This window comes from Etheostoma cragini, chromosome 3 (assembly GCF_013103735.1).
Source record: "Etheostoma cragini isolate CJK2018 chromosome 3, CSU_Ecrag_1.0, whole genome shotgun sequence".
Lineage (NCBI taxonomy): Eukaryota > Metazoa > Chordata > Actinopteri > Perciformes > Percidae > Etheostoma > Etheostoma cragini.
Genome location: NC_048409.1, coordinates 21,641,506 through 21,664,767, shown reverse-complemented (window position 1 = coordinate 21,664,767; position 23,262 = coordinate 21,641,506). Strand labels below are relative to the sequence as shown.

The 23,262-nt window shown below is 37.6% G+C and overlaps 1 protein-coding gene across 2 annotated transcripts in view; it reads right to left on the bottom strand.

Annotated features, from left to right (window-relative positions):
- The window catches only part of lsamp (limbic system associated membrane protein), a 603,277-nt gene that overhangs the window by 329,266 nt on the left and 250,749 nt on the right, over window positions 1-23,262 (bottom strand). The window lies entirely within an intron of this gene.

Below are 23,262 nucleotides of genomic sequence, written 5' to 3'. Positions count from 1 at the left end.
CATTACAATCTGCTGAAGGTCACACTCCTCAGTAATCTAAATGTTTGGACATACAGTACAACAGGTGGATGCAGCATGTGGCAGATGGATGCTACCTATGACACTGTGCACAGCGCTTTGCTCCCATGTAGCTAAGCTCCCACCGCTGTGTTGTCTGGGTAAATGTGAAACACTACTCACCGACACTATCGAGTTTAATGAAATAGTCTGTCTTTCATTCAACCAATACATTTCTGCACATGGCTTCATTTTGTTAATTGTTAAGACTACAGCCTTGGCCAATAAGGACTTAGTCGCATTGTCAAGCCTCGTTGTTGCATTACCATGTTCAAACAGATCACACTGAATCACTGTTCACTGAAAAAAGATTTTTTTGTAACATGTAAATATTTAACATGTATCTTTTAACTACAAAACTATATTTTATACAATGACAAGGCATATTCCCCTACATTAAAACACTTGTATGTACCTGTTAAATTACAGAAAGCCACTTGTCCTTTTCTAGGCCACTGGGGCTATTTGTGTTGTTGGGCTAGACAGAAAACCTCTTTCTCAGCTTTGCTGTATGACCAATAACAGAGAAATTAAATTTCCCTACATATTGTTTGAGGCCTTTGTTGGTAAAAATACTGGATTTATTTCTTTGAACAACACAAGTAAATACATCTAACGGTAAATGTGGTGTCTCATTACCTAAGCCACAACTAATTGTACACTGGGTACTTCATATTAAATAATATACATATTTTATTTTGTTTTATTTATATATTATTTTTTTATTTATATATACATATATATACATATATATATAGTACATATACATACATATATATACATATATACATATACATATATATTTACACATACATATACATATATATACATTATACATGTATATACTGTATAGTATGTAGGTTGTAAATTGTATTCTACACTAGATATGTATCTATAGCTTCTCTATCTATCTATCTATGTATCTATCTATCTGAGTCACTGACTATCTACAAGTTTTCTATAGATGATTTAATTTTTTATTTTAGATGTCCTGGAAATCTTACCAAAAGAGCACCTTCAACCACACGTCTTACAATTCGTTTTCAAAAACTGATGAACAGCTTTAACTGCAAAACAACCATAACATTGATAAGTACACTGACCTGATGTTGTCTGCCAATGTTCTGTACAGCATTAATTGTGCTAGTGAGCACACTTGGGAGTTCAGGGTATTCTGCAGCCTACTCGGGGCTTCTCCACAATGTTGAGCCACAGCAGGTAATGGCATGGCTTGCTGGGTGTTTCATTTTCTTGAACTGGTCTGGTCTTGCTGGGCTGGGCTCTGCTGGGTGCCAAGCCTGTTCTTCCATGGCTGACCGGGCCTTTTGTTCACCTCAGCAGCCAAACATCATCTGTTACATAGACTTAATTTACAAGCACTAGGTTAGGATTGTTTGTAATGGAATAATTCTGATACTTGCCCTTTTTAATTCATTGTATTAATATCTCCCCTCTCTTCCATCCCCCAAGACCCATGAGAACTGGCACAATAAGAACAACAAATGCATTTGTAAAGGAACAACAATGTAAAACTAGAAGGATATTATGGTCAGACAGAGCCACAACTTACTGGAACTAAACATTAATGTGGCATCCTGATAGAGGCATTTTAAACTAACTGGATAGAAGTTATGTGAAACCGGCCTTAATTATAATCTACTGTAGGTGATAGACACTCAATATCCACAGCGTCGACAACACCGTCTGTGATGTTGGAGGGCCAACACACCTTTATTACTTGAGCCTATATATCATAACCTACCTCCAAGCAACATGTAATTCTGATTCTTCTTTCCTTTTTTTAAAGTCAACTGTAAACTGTGCAAACTAACTAACCAAATAACGAATTTATTATGTTCAAAAGTGAGGAAGATTATAGTAGAACTGCTAATTAAGCCCACACAACACAGAGAGCATGTTAAACTAAGAAAATTACTATGGGCTAAAACTGTGCGATGTGAAGACAATTTAATTTGGTGTCTGGCAGAGCATTGCATTCAAAGCAGAAGTTAAAAGAGAAGGAGGTGAGGTTAAAGAGGGAAGGCTCAGACTGTGACAGACTGATTAAAATGACATTCAAGGTGTCAGATATGGTGCTGTAGAGAGATTTCATATCCTCTCATCTCAGATCCTGTTCCTAATGGACCAGATTTATAAGCCTAATATAGTCCACTGGACCTCTCAAATGGCATTCTAGAGGTCTCACCTAAAGTACATGTTAAGTAGAATAAAGTGAGCAATGAGTCTGGATGAAGGATTCCGTTACGTCTACATCTGAGAGGTTGAAACTATTTCTGTCAATGCAAAAATGAAAGTCTAAACTTCCTATTGTTATACGGAACGATTGACACAATATGCTGAGATAAATATAACAAGGATATGTATTTCCCTATTAAAATATACCCAACACATGAACAGACACAAAGATCTCTTCTCTTCACTGTGCAACATGTAATTCTTATGTGAGCATAAGGGGTGCATGGTTAAGGATACACACGCATTGTGTTTTGTGTTTTGTTAATAATGTAATTATAGGCATGCTGAAAATATTTACTGCATCTTAGATGAAGTAGGGTAAGGATAACTTGATTAACTGATGTGCAAACCTAGGTTACTGCACACCGATGTGTAAATGCTTAAATTAAGCAGTCAGGATATATAAAAAGTTACCGACTGAAACCAAACAGACAGCAGAGCTGCTATGTACCGTACCTGCAGGATGTTATCTACCAGTGTAGTTTATTCCAGTGGAGTGCAGGAGCAGCCAGTGATACAAATGGAGTGGATACAATTCCACACATCTCTGTATATGTAATACCATTCAACAGACTGTGGTAGTAAGCAAGTATTACATTTACTCAAGTACTGCTCTCAAGTGCAATTGTGGGTTACATTAGTTCCTACTATTTGAGGAGTATTCCCATTTTATGAAACTTTATAATTTCTACTCTAATACATTTCAAAGAGAACCACTTTAATTGCATTTATTTGACAGCAATGTATAGTCACTGCTTTTCAGATTACTTATATACGTTTATAAAATGTAATGCATTGTTAAAGATGATTAGAAAACCTGGGCAAAAACTTGCCAAAACTGGGCTTTGTTCCTTTAAAAAAAATAAAAATTGTTCCCTTTTAAGCCAGATCTTTTAGATTATAGTGCATGCATCTTTATCCCTAAAAAAGGATTCTGCATATCACACTGCATTACCTTCCGTAACGAATTCAGGCTCACACACTCACCATTATATTTTATTTGAATCTAACCCCCTGTTCCAGTGGGGAAAAATCCATGTTGATATGTATTGCTTTGATGGTTATTGCTTTAATGCTAAGACATTGTAAGGTAAACTACCTGCTTGTATCTCCAGCCTGTTATCCTTTCATACCAGCTACAGCACTAGATCTACAAATTGGATTCTTTTAAATGTCCCCAGGGTGTGCTCAGAGCTTAGTAAAACTGCTTTCTGGTTGTATGCACCCTGGGCATGGAATGAACTACAACACATAATTACCTTAGAAGTGCTCCCTTTTTTAAATACCTTTCAAGGTATTTTACAAACTTCCCTAAATAAAACATGTTAGCGTTTCACTTAGGTGCCAAGTGTTATGCATATCACTGGTATGGCTTGTTTGCCTTTATTCTCGTAATTATTTCCCAAGTGTTGCTGTTATGTATTTGATGTCTTCTACATGTGGAAATAAAAAATAAAAAAACTGTACATAATTTTACCTTGTATACATTACGTAAACAAGGTAAAATGAGCTACACCGTTAGCAAAATGCTGCTTAGACAGGAATGCATTGCTAAAATCAATCTAATAATGTTTTTTTTATTATAAAATATCAGTAACAGGTTATTTTCCTTCACAAACACGTTTACTCTTGATACTTTTTGTACTTTTACTTAAAACTATAGTGTGTAGTTTCTCTCGCCCCCATGAGGAATTCTAAGAAATGACAACAACAAAGTTGGCACGTCCACACGATACAAGTCTTACGTGATCATGCACGTGCCCCCACCCGTCCTACACACAGAAGGGAGGAGTTAAAAAAAACATGGACTCTTCAGTAGAGGTAATTATCTTCACTCAAGGTTCTGCCGGAGAAAGTCCCCAGACAAAAAAATCTTCTGAACATAGCCATACTGATAAAATACATTAAGAGTTGTGTGGAGCTGATATTCTTGATTAGCTTTATAGCAACTCATTTGGCAATTGCTTGAATGTAACAAACATTCATTATTATCAAAACGTTACGCACTAAAGCTTTAAGTAGGATTCCAAGTGCTTAACTTGTAAAGGGGTGGCTTTAGATTGTGGTACTGGTACTTGTAAACTCTGAGTACTTCTTCCACCACTGTCAACAGCAGCAGAGTAACTCTCATGAAGGTGGGAACTATTTCAGGCTGTTATATTATACTATTTCCTTTGATTTTATACAACCCATTACAATGAGGCCTTTAATGATCAAGCCAAAATTGCCAAACGTAAACCTAAAATGCTCGCAGTATATTGCATAAAGGTCATATAGAAGTTATTTTTTCATTTACTGTGATGGGAAGCAAAAATCTACTATAAAAAAATAAGCAAAAAAACAACTAGATTCATTTTCTTCAATTTGTGCCAGGGACCAAAAAAAATGTTGATGGTTGCACTGGGTGGTGTGCTGAGAGGACACACACATACCGTCAGCACACATGGACACAGCGTGGTTAATCCTGAGCTGTGTGTCAGCTGGCATTTTCTATTCTAGAGGGAAATGGGCTGTGACAGACATTACTGCAGCACACACACTCTGAATAAGAAAGTAGCCTCTGCTTGTATGCTGGAAACACACTCAAGGTTACACAGCGCTCCTAACAAATGGAAGAAAAGAAAGAACAAAATGATAGATAGATAGATAGATAGATAGATAGATAGATAGATAGATGTGAAATTATGACGTTGACAAAGTACATCAAATAACAGCAAATACAACTGACAGCTTGCTAATTTGTATATTTCTTACTATTGCATAAGAAAAGAAACATGTTTTGGCAAAGGATGAATTCCTTGTTGCTAAAACTGTTGTGGTTTGGGTTTATTTTTCCCATTTGGTCTCCCTTGTGTTTGTGTTTTGGTTTTCTCCCCAGTCTTGTGTTGTTGGTCCTGTCCTGTGTTCCCCTCGGCGTCTGTATGCTCTGCTTCCTGTTTTGTTTTGGTAGTATGGTTTCCTGTCGTGTCTAGTCTTGTCTAGCTATGCTTTGTGTCTGTCTGACTTTCCTGCCCCGCCCTAATGTGACTCACCTGATGTCTCACCTGTTCCGTTACCTCGTTACCGCTTGTATTTAACCCGTGTGTTTCCTTTGTCCGTAGTCAGATCCTTTTGCTAGTCCACGTGATATGTCATGTCGTCATGTTCACCCGCCTATCTAATCCGTGCCTTTTTGCCAGCTCCTGTAAGTTTTCTCGTCGTGTTTTGCCAGTCTGCCCTTTTCCTGGGAGTTTGCCGTTGGCTTGCCAGTGTTCCTGCCCGTGTCCCCTGTCATCCCGCTCAGTGTTCCCGACCGTCTCAAGTTGTGTTTTTTCCCCTGATTTTCCCAGCCCTCGTGCTGCGGCTTTTTGTTCTCCCCTGCTCCCTGTGCTTTTTGTGTTTTTGGGACGCTGTTGCTCAGTTTTTGGTTAATAAACCTTTTTTGAAACTCCCCCTGCTACTTCACGTTTGGGTCCTCCTTCCTCCACACAACAAAAACACACTTTGCACTTCTATCTGTTTAACTAAAGGAAGATATTAGGGACCATTCTACCAGTCTAGCTCATAGGAAGTCCAGCAAAATGTGTCTCCTTTTCTCCAAGGCTTCATAATCTGAGAACAAAATTTTACAAGCTTGAGCAAAAGAAATGTATAGGCATTATCACAGACACATTCCAGATGTGCAAGCGAAATACACGTAGTATAAAGCTAAATGTATGTAGGCAAGATGTCACTCATAAAAAGCACCTCATTGTATAATTATGGACCTGCTGCAGGATAACAATATTATCAACTCTCAATCAATCTGTATTTCCCTCTCTGATGAATGAATTAAGCCAAAACGCATCACGTTATATCCAAAACTGAGCATCTGCAACATGTTAAAATGCAATTACAACTATCTGGCAGCTGCCAACAAGTCTCATACAAGTCCCAACATTGCTGCTATGTTTATATCCATTAGCAGTGTTGCACTGCTCAATAAACCAGTGATAAACATTAAAACATGGAATTAGTGTGTACCAGGTGCTCAAATCATGCAACGCTAGCAGCATTTAAAGAACAGTATGCTTACCCCAACTGCTAGCCCTGCAGTCATACCAGATACATAGCCATGACTAGTTAATGTTGTTGTGTTGCATATTTGTGGTAGTTGGTTAACAAGTGAAAGCAAATACATCATAATACTTGTATTAAATTTGTTGAATTGATATTAGTGTTAAGATTGGATTTGCAGCATTTGCAGGTTTGACAGTAGTTTTCAAATTACAACCCAGAGACTGATAACACTTTATTCCCCCAACTTGGCTGCTCATAATTACAGTCTGAACAAATATGCTGTAGCTGTGGCATTACCCATCATCCTCTTCATTGAACTAAATACTGAACAGATACTGTATGCATGTGCTGGATATGTGTAACTGCTCAGATTATTTTTGGCTGGATTAAATTCAGGTGTTCCAGTTCAATGGATTTGTTAAAAAACATGCTGGTTTATTGGCATGGCTTAGTAATGCAGTGGAGCCTACGTTATGTTATTAATAACACATGCTAAGAAATGGTTTACACCTCAAATTTTAATGCTTAAGTAGCTACTGACCCTCAACTTTGCTAAAGAAAGCGCTTTTATGTTAACGTGTTATTAGATACATTTTACATGACATCACTGACAATAATTGAGTATAGCCTGCATTAGACAATCCCCTAGCAGTGCAACTAACCACCTATAATATAATAACTCAATGTTTGTTCAAAAGTATTTGTAACAAACACCGCCTCCCAGGTGCTACTGCTTGCATATATGATCAAGTCACCATGGACACTAGCCTCAAATTCACTGTGTAGTTAATACTACATCATTTTGCAATTTCACACTACACAGCTCTGTGTTTGTAATAGCCTGTGTTTGAAATGTCCAACAGCCACTTGTTCTGCCTCCAAAGTTCAGGCAGCCTTGTCTCCAAATCCAAGCTGCAAAATAAATGTGTTCTGCTGGTATTTTATACTTGACACAATAACCATCTCAGATTCATTGGTTTCTACTGATGCTGTTGCAGCTTTTTGGCTTTCTCTGACTTCAACATGACTTTAAGGTCTTACTCCTACACTGCAGTGTTCACCACAAAGTTGAATACCAGGCTTTGAATTGATTCTGTTCCATGAATTGGCAAAGAAAAACAGACATATAAAAGATGTTGATAAATGGGGGTTAAACAGGCAAAGGAAAGCACTTTACGGCCCAAGCAAAGATGAGTTCTTGTCCCTACCATCACCTATAAATATGAAACATCCATGTAATGTTTTGTATTGAGACGATGTAGGACACACGTGCACTTAGCTTTAAGATACTTTAAATATGCCAGGTTGTGTAAGACCCTACAGATGAAATATAAACACACATGCTGAATGTAATTGTATTTGCCTAGGATTTTGGCCAATCAGAGGACATCTCACAAATAATGGAAAGCCAGGATAAGTATAGTCTCAACTTTGTCTTCCTAATCCCCTGTATCCCCTGTATGTCCTTGGAACAAGGAAACTTTGACTTGTGAAACACAGGTGTAACTAATAGCATCAATAATGTCAATGTTCTATTTAGGTGTACTAGTTCAAGTGATCTGCAATCGTGCCTACTGGCTTTTGAGTGGAACAGAGACACCATTAACGTTATAGATCACATGAGCTTGTTCTTACTATGAGTCAAAACATCTGTTAAGAAAGTATACCACTGCACATTATGAAAATACAAAAAGACAACATGTGGTTATACAAAGACATACAACCATGACCAGTACTGATGAAAACAGCCTTTGACAGAAAGCCGGGCCACGTGAATTAAATTGAGCTGACACCATCATAAATCATGAAACTCAATGCTCTGCTCAGCAAAACAAAACACATATATTGACATACACCGTACATAAAGACACTCAGGTAGAAGTGTTCATAAATCGTAAGCAGAGATCATAGGAAATGGATTCACTGAGTCATCAGTTTATTGGAGGCAACTGCCCTGCAATAAACCCAATGACTGTGGAGCTGACTGTATACTGTAATGCCCAGTATTTTGCTGACATTGTGATAAAGACATGTTGATTCAACTCTGTAGTTAATTTTAGAAGTATACTGGCTGCAGTAAGTAGTGAGTGGCATTAAATATGATGTTATTTTTAGATGTTTATATTAGTATAATAATTATTAGTGTACATTGCGTGTGTGTAAATGGCAAAACATAATGGATGAGGCTTCAGCGGCACTTTTTAATTTAATATATCCAGAGAGAGAAACATTATTACTGGCCCCTTGGGGAATAAAGAAGATGCCACATCATTGTATACATTTTTAAAATTCAGAAGCATTCATTAAGCAAGGAAGTGTGATATGTGACGCAAGGTAAAGTTACACAACAACAAGATGCACGTAAACACCTTGTTGTAAAATTATTTCTCCAATGCCTTTAGTGTCACAGGATTAGCAATGCACCAAATCCAGGATTCAGGTTCGGATTTGGCCAAATATTGGGCTTTTTGACGTGGTTCGGATTTGGCCAAACCTTCGAATTTTTTTCCACCGAACCAAACCCTGAGGAATCCACAGACAGCAGCCAAAATGCAGCAACTTCAGGTACGGAAAAGGAAGGTCAGTCACAGCTAAAAGCTTCTGTTAACTAGACAGTGCCTCTCCTGGACTGTCAGCTGTTCTCTTGGTAAATGAGTCCCTTTGCAGGTGCGGACTGGTACAAAAATTCAGCCCTGGCATTGTAGCCATACCAGCCCACATTACCACGGCCATGAAGCCTCACCCAAAGACACGTGCATTCAGTAATTACTTTTGTGTACAGACAATGAAATAATATAGGCAGTACCTTATGTAACAGATTTTTAAACATTTAATGTAAGTAACTGGCAAACAATGCTTACTATTTTTTAAGAGCACACTTTATAAAAAATTGACACATGCTGCCTATTTATATTGTTTGTATGCTGTTACTGTCATTCCTACAGTATGCTGTATCTTTGTTGTCACTGTCAGTCTGTTTGATTGTCCTTGTTTCTCTTTGTTGACACTGTACATATTGACTGTCTCGTCCTATCCATTTTAACTCTAACTACAATCTAAATATGTTTTGTGGCTGTCTGTGATTATACACTACTTCAGGGTTTTTCCTTGCTCAGAATTGGTCTTTGGGGGAACATAAAGCAGGAAGGTTCTCGGGCTCCTCCCCCCAAAAAATGTGATGGTAAAAGACTTACATTCCAGCATTCTTATACAATTTCCGGCCCCAATTTTTGATAAAAATGTCAATATTTATGACAAGGAAATCACAAAATTCTGGTTGTAGCTAACAATTCAAAATGCAAAATTTAATAGAATATTTTTATCTTCAGCAGTCCAGTAAGGACGCTTTCGCATCTGTGACATGGGCAGTATAAGACAACACTTGACCTCAAAGTCCAGTTGTTTCACTGGCATGAACAGGGCTTATGGTAACTTATTTTTACCCAAGGAGCACGTTTTGCTCCCAAGTTGAAAAATGGAGGATTGACTTACATAGGCTACCTATTTTACTGCTAAATTGTACAAAAAAACATAATCATGTTATGGACACAAAACGTTGTGAACTGTAATGTTTACTGCATTCTATTGATCAAACATTATCAATGGATGGTGAATGTAGCACATAATGTAATGGACTACCACAGGTCATGCACACATGTGAGCTGTGGATTAATTGCAGCTTAACCTGTAGTGTAAAACTAAACACTATGTGAAACAGGCACAGCAGAAAGACAGAGCAGAACAACGCTGCTTGTTCAGGGTTTTCATGTGTACTCCTATAGGCCTACACCTCGCATCAGTCGTTAATACCAACTCTGCCAAAACATTTGACGCGACAACAAGACATTTTTAACCGGTAATGAAACTGTCTCAATTAAATACTGATGCCGTCAGATGGCCCAGGCGGACAGCCAGCAGTTGGAGCTCTGGCTGAGCTCTGCGCCTGTCAGCAGTGGCTTCTCGCTGCGAAGCCGCTGCCCCAGAGCAGCATGATCACCGGGAGGGTCTGGTTCAGCCTGAACCCTACAAACGAAGGTCCTTTTTGGGACGTGCTTGATTTTGACTGAACATCCCAATTTGAGTAACCTCTGATTGGCCAAATGCTTAATATGTATTAGCCTATTGTTATCAATATGATTATCATTAATATAGGGAAATCATAGTGAAATCGTTCAAGCGATAGAATCCCATCCTATGCGCTGTCGGCCTGTAAAAACAGATTATTTGTATATTTAAAAAAGAAAAATTTGGCCGGCCCACATTTAAAAAAAGAAGAAATTGTCCGACCCTTATGGCATTTGCCAGATAGCTGAGCCCCCCCTGATACCCACGTTGCTAACTTTAGTTATCTAATTTCACCCACCCAACATGCCTTCCTCATACACTGGTTAGCAAAACATCCTATGATGTGAAAACAGTGTGATTTCAACATTAAGTTGTTACATTTAACTGTTTTAGAGGCTGTGGACGTTGTTTATTTCATTAAAGGTCCCATGAAAATTCCACTTTATGAGTTTTTTTAACATTAATATGAGGTCCCCCAGTGGCTAAAATGGTGATAGGTAAAAACTGAGCCCTGGGTATCCTTCTCTGCCTTTGAGAAAATGAAAGCTCAGATGGGCCAAACTGGAATCTTCCTCCTTTTGAGGTCATACGGTGCAAGGTTACCTCCCATTTCTCTGCTTCCCCCCCCTCACCTCCTCAAAAGCTACAGACTCAGAAATGACACATACTAAGGAAAGCTCATTGTAGGACTGGCTCTGTTGTGCTATAAATCTCCACAAAGGCTGAATTTGGGGAAAGGGACTTCAGATATGGTATTAGGGGACCTCTAATATAAAAGCATCCAAGGAGCACCTTGTCATGGGACCTTTAATGTGTTTACTCTGTTTATGGACTAAGGATGGGAGTAGGATTCGGTATTTGGTTCCGGATTCTGCCGAATCTTGACCAGTGTTATTTAGTATTCGGACAAACCCCAAAAATCTGGATTTGGTGCACAAAGGATTACACATTGTTTCTTATTTTCTCTCCAGAATCATGTATGAAAAACATCATAGTGTGATATCACATAACTGGTACGTTAAATTCTTCAACAACTTGTTAAACGATTAGATGGTGTTGAACATACTTAGATAGATTTTTGTTTTGCTATTTTATTTGACATTTTTTCTAATACATATTTGATTAAAGACTCCGGAAACAGTGTCCATTTGTGATTTTGATTGCTTCACTTAAAAACAAAATCCCATGTCTTGGACAATGATGTAATCATTTTCACAATATACATTCTCCTTGAGTCATGCTATAGAAGGTCTAATCTGTGCTGTCAAGAGTGTTATGTTTGTAAAATTACAAAGCACTCAAACATTAAAAAGGTGTGAGTTTGGGCATGAGGGTGAATGTTACAGCTTGTCTGACTGTTGCTCTGCATGTAAACTGCTGCTATAGCCAGTGCCCATGAGGGAAAACATGCATCATTAAGCTGCTTGACAGCATCCATCTGGGATGATGGGACACCATGACAGCATGGAAAAGTCCTAAAAAAAGACATCTGCTCCCTGACAGACATAACACAGTGGTGTGTCACATTGCTGTACTTTTGCGTCTAAACCTTATAATCATTCACCTCAAGGGAACAGAAGTGACACACATTAGCTAACACACAAAACAGGAAGCACATGTGTGCAAAAACAATTAAATCCTTCATTAGTCATTTACTGGCATCCAGCCCGAGAACTTTTACTTTAACATTTTCTCTCTCTCTCTCTCTTTCTACTTCTCTGTCTCCCAAAGATGGTGGACAAATAGGCAGCCATGTGTCCCAGCAGAGGCCCTCTACCCCAGAGACACACAGGCCCGCTGGACTGACTCTGGTCCACTGAGTTCTGAGCAAATCTGTGGCTTGTACACCCACCCAAGAGATAGAAGTCAGCAGCAATACACTCTACTTGGATCAGAGATGATGGAGTTTAATCATGTTATCTTTATATGTGCTTTATTCAACCTCCAAAGGCATATTACCCTCTATCACTCGATCTTGGATGGAAACGGGATCCATCACTACAAAAAGCAGATCAACAGTGTTAAAAAAAGTATAGTGGTTTCATCAAGAATACTAGCTGCTACAAGCAAGGATCTTGAGGGCTCATGCATTTCATTTAATGCAAGTAATGTTTCTTGAAAAATTGTCAACATTATGTTTTTGCAAATCTGTCAGTGCTCATTTTAAAAACGTAAAACATATGTGATAGCATTTACATGCTAGCTGATGACTGGATTGGTTACTACCACACATTTTGATTCCTGTTCAAATGTTTTCAGGGGGAGTTTTATAAGGTTCCTCTTCCTTTATCCGACTCAAGGATCAAGGGTGTTGTATACTGTACAGATTGAAAAGCCCCTTGAGGCAAATTGGTGATTTTTAATATTCTGCCCTGCAAATATAATTGACTTTATTGTGTGTAAAAGCAGTACACATCATTGTCAAATGTAGCCAAGCAAACTAATTGAGAAGACAAATCAGAATAATAGGAGTTGACCACATTTATCACTCACTAATGTAGCTTGTATAAACTGGAGAGGTTGAGTCGAGTGTCCAAGTACAAAAACAACAGCAGTTATTAATCAAATGTTCTCTACAGAGCCACACATAATCAGCTCTGGTCCCAGAGTGATGCAAAGCTCTTGGATGAGAGAGTCATTAGAAATAGACATAAAAAAGTACTTCATTTAGGACAGAGACTAACAGCAAGGGAAACTAAAGCAGCAACAGTCATTAGCATTAGAGTGCAACTGCCGCACAGTATCTGAAAATTCACTGTAAATGATACAGTTCTGCTGGTCACAGCATTAAGACAGAAGGATGCTGTGTAGATGTGATTCAATCATTGTTCCATTCTGTAATGTACAAGTATTCTCATACTTGATGGATAATGGTACACCATTAGCTGAACCATAAAGAAGGAAAGACATGTAATATTGATGCAATACGCTATAGTTGCATTCATAATGTGCAGCATGTAATCCAACCCAAAGCTCAACCTGAAGTCCCAGCTCTGTAATGACATACATTTATGCATCTGTTGTCTTGACGATTAGGTCATGAACCCATTACCTTTAGTCTTGTGAGAATGGAGAATAGAAAGCACTGCATTAGTGCTTACTGTAAAACTAGTGGTGAAAGAAAGAGTGTGTGAATGATACGGTGCTTTGCTTCACTAAAGCAGATCTCGTTACTGCATTGCATCATGGTCAATGCTGTGGAGAATATAGTTATTCATTATTTTAATGAACCAGACTTCTTTGACGATTGATGAATGTTGCTGGGTCTGTGTCATGTGCAACAATCTTTAACTCACTGAATGTAACAAGATATGTCATGGTTTTAAAATGATATCATACCAAATCAACAAAAGTGACTTTGAATATGCTTGTGTAAAAAAAAGGATACTATTTGACTAAATCTTGTAAATTGCTGTTGCCAAAAGGAACTGCACACACATATGTGTCAACACCATTCATGTACCGTGACACAATATATTCTGTCCTCACAATTACATCTCTGGGAAAGGCTAGACAGACAGCAAATTGAAACTCCAATAAAACGTGTGTTAGAAGAGGTGTGGCTTTATTTTTGGCCGCTTATGTAAAAGTGAAAGATACAACACAAAGCATTTGTCAATATATTGCACACATTTGCAAATAAAATAATGACATGTAAAAAGTATGAAATGACAATTTACTTAATGCAATTAAACATAATACTTGAATGTCCATGCATTTTGCTGCACATGTATTTTTTCTCTCTTCTCTCCACAGGTAACAAGAAAGGTAACTATTTTTATCGGATCTAGAAAAATTATACTGCATGATAAGTAACTCAGGTGAGTATTAACATAGGAATGTACAGTTAACTTAGCAGAGAACTCAGTAGTAGTGCTCCTTCAAGCTAGCTGCTAACCCAAAATGTGAAACATATTACCAACATGTGTAGTATGTATTCATCCAGCTACTTACACGTTTCTTTTCATAGATTAATTTAACCATGGAAATAGTCGTTCTAACAAAATTTTGCATATTTACTAAAGGACATTCAATCTTCACAGCTTCAACAAAATGAGGTAACGGTTTTACAAGTTTGCTCTTTCTTTTTTTCTTTCAACTAATACAAAATAGAAAATACAACGCAAAAGTTAGAGACTTAGAAACTTAAAGAATAACATAGCTCTACCTACAATGTCCACTAAGGATCAGTACAAGCAAAGCAAAGAGGAATCACAGAACACAATGACTACATGTTAAAAGTGACTGCAGTCAAGCAAACTACAGACCAAGAACAATGAGTCTCGTCTGTCATGACACGGTCGATGAACAGTTGCATTTGATTTCTTCAAATTTGGCAGACAATACATGTCTGCCATGCTAAGAGCCGTTGGAATTGTCCAAGTGATAAGGAAAGGTGCTTCATTGCTTCCTTTGTTACCCCCTTTAGCGTAGGATACCTTGGACCATCCTTTAGTAAAGGAAAGGAGCTAATGCCATCCCACAAGTCCTTGCTGCAGCAAAATTTAAAGCAACGCATCATCATTTCGCCATTCATAAACAATATAATGTTTAATATTTATATTTAATTTCCTTGCAAGAGTCATCCCAAAGAGATTAATAAAGCTAAGTCTAAGATATGACATCATTATTCTGACCGTGTCTAAAAGTAGGAATAGTATGTTAGAATGCGCAGATCGGCTCTGATGCCATTCAAATCAATTACCTGAAATACCCCACCCTCACAAACCCAAATAAGTTATTTGCACCCTTTCTACAGTCTCTTTAGGCTGTTGCTTTTAAATGATGCATTAGTGATATATCAGTGTTTTCCTTTACATTTTTCAAGTTTTCATTTTTCTCCCTATTCATTCATTAATATCATCTGCTGCTCTCCATCTTGGCATTCTTTTTTTTTTTACCCTATTTACCTGTCTCTCTTTCTCTTTTACCGTTGTTTACACGCTGAAACAAATTCATGAACTTAAGATATTAAAACCTTAACGATGTCTTCATCAAATATGGAATTTCTTTCAACAATGAATTTCTGAGGAATTTCATTACTAGTGAACACATCATTTCAAAAAAGTAATACAAATATAATCAGTTATGGTTGTAAAATGGCTTATATAACTTTTGGAAGGAATCTTTAGGTAGGAATGAAGTTATTTTTCCTGTGAGATTCACAACAAAATAGGAAATAGACATCTTATAATCAAAAGGTTCCAGGAAGTAGGTATAACCAGGGGAACTTAATTTTTGGGACAATGTTGAGGTTTCCACTCCATCTGAAGAACCATGAAGATTAGGCAAATTAGATTGATGAGGGATTGTATTTACTGTCGTGTGAGTCTGATCTTTGAGGAGAATGTACTAGATATTAAAAAGTAGACATACAGAGAAGCACATTCTCTTTGTCTTTTTCTGGCTCTTCTATAGTAATCAACAATGAGGGCCCATCTCTGGTCCCGATACTAATACATGTGGCATAAATCCTTGCTTGAAGAAGATCAGCCATGCAAACTCTGCCCTGATAGTTCCTGAACTAGGGTTAGGCCATGTTAAGATTATACAGGCCCCGTTAGTTCAACAACTGGCAATTGAAAATGTATTTGCGCAAATGTGTGTGCTGTCACTTGTTTTTTATTCATTATTATTGTTGTTACATTAATAAAATGAATGATAAAGATCACCCAAACTACCCACAGAGAAGGGTTTTTGACCCAACACTTTGAAAAGAACTTAAAAGTTGCCTCTCCCATGCTACACAACATATTTGCATTACTCTAAATCTTCCTCATGTTATCATTGCTGCCATACCTTGCATTGCCCGACCCTGCAAGCTGCAATCAAACATGACTGGCTTTGTGTTGCTTACAGATTTTTGGTTGGTGCACAAATTAACAGCCAAGTTACAAAGATGCGTTTGAAGAAAATCTCAAATTTTCTCTTGAAGCAATTTTATTTTTGAACCAAATCTAATTCCACACAACTTCACATCAAAAACAGAGCAGGCCATCTCACCAGACTAAATTTGTAGCTCTCTATGTTTGTGTGAATGTGCCTTCTCTAAATGAAAGGGATTTCTGATGTCAGCTCTGCTTTGATGGAATATGAGCTCTACAGGGCCCACAGCCTCCAGAGCCAAGCAACGACTGACACACTTTATGCTTTTGAGAGCTCATTTGGCACCGTAGAACATGCGTGTCCCAATGGTGTAACATTCCCAGGGGCACCCTACTGTGGTGTGTGTGTGTGTGTGTGTGTGTGTGTGTGAGCGAGCAATTGAATGAGAGACTCAAAAGAATGAATAATCCTATTTGAATCTGAAGCCCATAGTTGAGAACAGCTCGGTTTTCTGACAAAATAATAAAGAGGGGCTGGATTTATTGCAGAAATAAACAAAATAAAAGTAGAAGGTGCCTGCAATTCAAACATGGTTAAAAATAGAAACATGTACTGTAGAACAAGCATTGAAAAAGAATAAAAATAGTTTATTCATTCAAAACATCAAACAATTAAAGCGCAAATTCTTGATGCAAATTACGATATTTAGACAGCTATCGATCAAAAGCATGGGTGAGTCACAGAAATTCATTCAGTTCCTCTGATTCTTGTTTATGATTGAGAGTCCTGATGTCACAGCCACAAAATCATCACCATTTTTCTCACCACAGGTCTGAATAAATTATTCAGCATCCATCCTTGAGCTCATTTAAAAAAAAACACCCTGTGGAAACGTTGAAATTATTTTTTGTGTGAGATAAGAAAAAGAAAATCACCAGACTATGAGTGCTAGAGTATTCTAATTTAAACTCCCAAGGGGAGTTTTTCTTCTTTGGTGAAACTAGTAAATGTTTCACCATCGTGTGTCATGGAGCCTTGGATCTAGAAGATTATAAGGAGTTATTTGTAAAGTCATAATGGATACCATGAAGACACAAAAAGCTTAATCATTAACTTTTTGAAGATATACAATAAGAGTTTCTCTAAGAAAAGAAATAGGTACTTTGTCTTAAGCGTCACAAAAATAGACACCATGATCCAAATTATTACTTCTTTTCCAAAGATTTCTGGAGTCAATGTTGATGTGCTTAGCTATTGCTGTTGCTTATGACTTCCTGAATTTGCTAAACATTACATGTATGTTAATGTGAAGGAAGTAGCGTGTCTTTACTGTGAAGCTCCAAGTGATGAATTATTGCTGTTGGCTAACATTACTGAACATTGACGACACCAAGTTTTTTTTAAGTGTACATCTTATAGACTTTTTTTTTTAAAGTTGTAGCATGGATGAAAACATGTTACACATTTGATGTTTTTGTCAAAAATTGTCAACAAACATTTTAGCAATTGGTATAAAAACAAAACAAAAACAACTTGGCGCTCTGTATTGTTATTTTAGTGGAAACAAGCAAATTGGTCAGATAAGGAGATGTACTGTATGTAACATAGAGAAAAGTTGAACAGGTTTCTGCTATGTTGTCGTGTTCTAATTTTCTGTTGGCAAAGTCCCTACGCTCACAAATCTTACTTCATCATATCTGACCAATGATCTTTTATTGAGTTTTTGGATGCTTGTTTTAATATTATTGTTATTCTGTCATACTGTCTTTCAAATCTATTTCATTTCATTCTATTTCAAGCCAATTCGCCTAATGGAAATGCCTCAGTCTAATCACCAGTCTTCTCAATAAATATTGTTATACACTTTCAGGTGATCTATCTCATAATGCACGGTACGCACCATGTGTGTAACATATATTACTCATGATAGTGTGTTTGCACTCAAGTCAGGATGGTAAACTTTAACAACGGGTGATCTCTAATACAACGCAAACATTTGCAGAACAAAACAGATAGAAAAAAAAAGATGTTGAATGTGGCAATGCAAGTCCTACTGAAAGCATGCTTATGCTTATATGAGTCGTGGAATGAAAAAGCATGAAACAAAATGTTAATAGCACAGCTGGCTTTGACTTGTCGTCACATCAACACTGTGCTGTGACAGACATAAAGAGTGGTTCATGTTAGATGAATTTAGATGTAAGATGTTCTTACTTAGTTGTTCTTTTTCATAAAGGTGTCAGCCTCTAAGGTTATCACTATTGGGTCTATCCCTTTGCAAAGCGAAGGCTCTCTTTTCCGTCGTTGCAACCAGCACGGGCCTCAACTACGTCCGCAGTTACTGTATATTACATGAGCAGACCTGGAAATAAAATCTTCACGACTGTGCAAGCACAAAGGGATAGACCCAGTAGTGATAGCCTTAGAGGGCTGCGCCTAAACCCATAAAATCTGGAGTTACATTATGTAACTATCTCTGTCTGGTGTCTATCACTGTCGGTCAGTGTGAACTGCTGTAATGACATGTTTAAATCAATCCTGTCAACCAGAGTGTCAGATATTTATGATTCTGTGAAACACTGGATTATGTTTGACTTGATGTTTGATTAAGTTTGCAATTGTAATATCCAATGACAACATTTTTGAAATCCTGTAAAATAATACACATAACATATGGTTTATGTATGTTTAAGGCTAGGCAATTAAAACACTTTATTAGGGTTAGGGTAAGACTGTGAATATGGTTCGTAAAAAAGGTTAACGGTTATTGCAGGACGGTGACAGGACACAAACTCCAGTATGCTGCATGTCTGGCATGCTACTCTCTCATCCATCACACCAACATCCCTCCGCAACCTTACCGTTGGCTTTGCTACAGTAAATAAAGGTCACAGTACTTCTGGCATTAGCAGTGGCACTGGAAGTAAATCGTGAGGCACAGAATTGTCCAACAAGTAGGCTTGGGTCTGTGTAAACCTTTCAAAGTGATTTGATATCAAGCCAAACACCGGACCAAACTGTTATACCGGCTCTTGTCTCAGCTGCACCCGAGTGAGACTGATGAGAGAGCATGAAATGAAAATGTAGCAACTGCAAACCACATGGTTCCTTTACTTTGTTATCTCATTCGTTACTTCCTTCGTTACTTACTTTGTTTATACAAACATCATGTTAAGCACGGTGTCATGTTACCTATTACCAGTGTTCAGCAAGATATTGGAAAGTTTAGTGAGCTAAGATAACATTACCAGTTGATCAACATTGCATAAAGCTTCACTACAATGAAGCTAACGTTAGCCCCCAAATAAATAAAGCAAACTATAAGCCACATCAACATACAGTTGCAATAGTAGTTTGGTAGGCCTAAATTGAAGCTATTTTTTTAAACGTCCATGTAACAACACAAGTGTTTGGCGGTGCCACGAGTGATACTCTTTATTTTAGACCGCGGAAGAAAGCTCCATGTTTAAGCTTCAGAATACTCAGGGAAATGTACATTAGCTCCACGAAAAAGATAATTGATTCAGAAAACGCTGACGGTATTCATAAGTCATTGAAGTAACGTTACTGCCCAACATTGCTTGCAACACTTAGATTTAGTGCTGTAAAGTTGTCGGAACAGGTTGCTAATGTCAGGTACTTTTTAATTTGCCAGAAGATGACATAGTAAAAAAAATGCCAGTTCAACTGGTTAGTGTAGAATTACAGAGGTTCAGCCTTGAACATAATACAAGACTAGTGAAAGCGGAAATTGACCCAACTCTACCAACAAGAATGCAATCACAGGATACTGGGCTTTTTAACAAATCAGAATCAGTATGTCTTTGGAAATGCTGAGTAAGTAAAGGATAAAAGAGATCCAGATATAACAATGTTAGTGTGGGTATAGGTTAATGTGCAATGCTGCAGCTGTTGCAGTAACAACTCGTCCTGTACCATGTATCCTAACAAGCCTTAGAGCAGAGGTTGACTCTGGCTTCTGTGAGCCTCTAAATCTGGCCCTCAGTGCTTTTATTTATGGACATGAAGGTCTGAGCTCTGTATATCTGAATAATGTACTGTTTATTATCTAGACTATCCCCCTCAACAACTAGTAGTTATTTATCAACAGCCACTGAGATCATAAATTTGCTAAATTGCATCATGGCATTTACTAAGACATGATCCATCACACCAGTAAAACTGTTTCATTAAAACCTATGCTCAAATAGCTTTTGTATAGTATGCTACAAAGTTGTAAATAACCTATTGTGTATGAATTGTTTTTATGTTAGTGTGTTGTGTGTGTTGTGTGTGTGTGTGTGTGTGTGTGTGTGTGTCTGTGTGCCTTAAGATATGGCAGCTAACATAAGTCCTACTCTGATCTTCATGGACAAACTGCCTTGTACAGCTTTGTGTATCTCATTCATCCAATCAGCTCAAACATTCCCAGTTTAAAGTAAACAGCGATAAACAAAATGCATTATACTAGCAGCTCCACGCAGACCTGAAGGCATTTGGAGCAGACAAATAATTACATTTATCAATAGGCAAATGCAGATTGTGATTGTTTCATTTGTCAGCATGGCTGTGGGTTGTACAAATCTAAGGAAGCCCAATGAGTCCTACTTTACTAAAACACAGCAGTCAAACCATTCATGCTTTAGGACTGTGATAATAACACTAACACATTAGTGTTTTTAAGGCAAATTGCAAGCTGACTGAAATCACCCTTCTGTTTACCATTTGCACTGCCTTTATGTGCCCATAAAGAGTCTCTCTCACACCAATAGTCAAACTGAGAGCCCAATGAGAATATGCAAACACAACAATCAGAGTAAACAGGCATTTCGACAGGAATTTAGTTTAATATGAACCTCAGTTATGTTTAAATAAATTGTAAATTAAAAGAATGGCTTTTCGACAGGAATTTAGTTTAATATGAACCTCAGTTATGTTTAAATAAATTGAAAATTAAAAGAATTTACAATTACAAATGTAAAATTTATTTACAATAAATTGTAAATTAAAAGAATGGCTCTAAATCTTTTGTCTGATTACTTTTTACTTTTGAAACATATGAATTCTGCATGACAAGACTGGAAACATCACTTTTTTAAATTCTGACTGGGCAATTTTTCTCTGCGAAGCCATTTGTAGTTTCGTGGGTGCGCACAGCAGTAAACCAATGATAAGGCAATTTGATTTTCATGCTAATACCTTACTGGTTGTCACTCAAATGGTAAAATAATATTGTGCAACTTCAGCCACTGTCTCTGTCATATAACAGATAATTACCAGATTGCAAGTCAGATCCTCAAGTTAAGCTTTAGGGAGGACAGGCCCAGGAAAAAGCTGAAGTCATTATTGTCACATCATCATCCAGCAGTGAAACATCTGGTATGTCAAATAGGCTGAGATGTCATTTCATTAATATTTGAGATGAACATTTGGGCTGCTAGATCACAATCTGGTACACTTTTACCATATTAAAGAGTAACGTGTCACTAAATAGTTAATTTACTAAATTACATCACATTTTTACACTATTGTCTAGTCGTTGTAGAACAGTATGTAATCATATCTATTAATTCTGGAAGACCATCAGATGTTATATCTAGGCATTATAATGTCTTAAAATGGATGAAATGCATCTGTGCAGACAGTGGGAGAGAGAGAGTAGCAATAAATAAATGATCTGACAGACCTGAGGGGGGTGAGTTGAATGCATTTTTTGTCTTTTGTCTTTTACTAACTGTAATGTTTTTTGAACTACTACAAAACTGCACCACATAACATTGTCAAAAAGGTTATCTATAGAAAATAATAAGTTTAGTTTAATATCACTAGAATTCCCCAGCAAACATCCACAAGACACTTTGGGCCCTATCTTTCACCCGGTGCAGCGCAGCACAAAGCCCAACACAAGTGTCTTCACTAATTTAAGACTGACGCAGTTGTTAATTTCCCATCCCTCGCCCACATTGTTTAATTAGCAAATGAACCTGTGCCCATCCTTGCGCCCATGGGCGTGCTGGTCTTACAGGGAGGTGTGTTCAGCTGAATCCTTGGTAAATTGCTAATTTGCATCAGTATAAATTGATTGCAATATTGACCAACAAAAACCTGCTCTAAAGTCAATAGGGCAGCATTTCATTGAATTTTAACAGAACAATTGCATAATGCGCCTATGTTTGTGCACAGCATGCGCACAATATTTTTGTTACACACACAAGGATACGCAGCAGCACACACACATCCATAAGATTAAAAATGAAAATATTATGGTGCAAATCCGCCATCATAATAGCAATGAGCACCGGTGCAAACGCACCGGGCTGTTAAAGGGAATGGGAGATGATACTCTGATTTGCTTATGCATATTACGGCCAAAACACACTTATGAATTAATGAAGACAATAAGTACAACTCTTTTGAACCATGCGCCTGGCGTACTGACCGTTTTTAATGCCGTCAAACTAGCAAAAGTGGATTTGAACACGCCCTGAACGCACCTGTGCCACGCGCTTCAAGCCGTGTGCTTAGATTGCTAAAATAGGGCCCCTTATATCATGTCACAACAGCCAAAGCTTAACTGTTTCATATAGCCAATTACATTTTCATTTCCCAACATCATTTACAATTTTTCTTTGCTAATTGCTATTACAAGCAGTCTTCCAGACTGGATGGCACAACATCAGAACTATACAATGTGGGGAGAGCAACCATTGTTTTATTTTTATCACATAGGTTTACTGAAGTTAGATACCTTTCCTACTCTGGCACCCTCTTTCCCCCTAGCCATGCTCTAGGGAAGTACCATGTACAGCTATGCTTACAAAATACAAAAATAATTAATATCATTGTTGACAAGTGAATGATCAATTTCCAGATTTGAGTACTTAAAAAAGGGTTGGCATGTGCATTGTATTGGCCTATATGATGAAAGAGCAGCATGTGAGGCTGAATCCTTGGCACTTAACAATTAAAAACAATGTCCATACATGCAGCTAGACCAAACACAAGTGAGCTTTTTCTTCC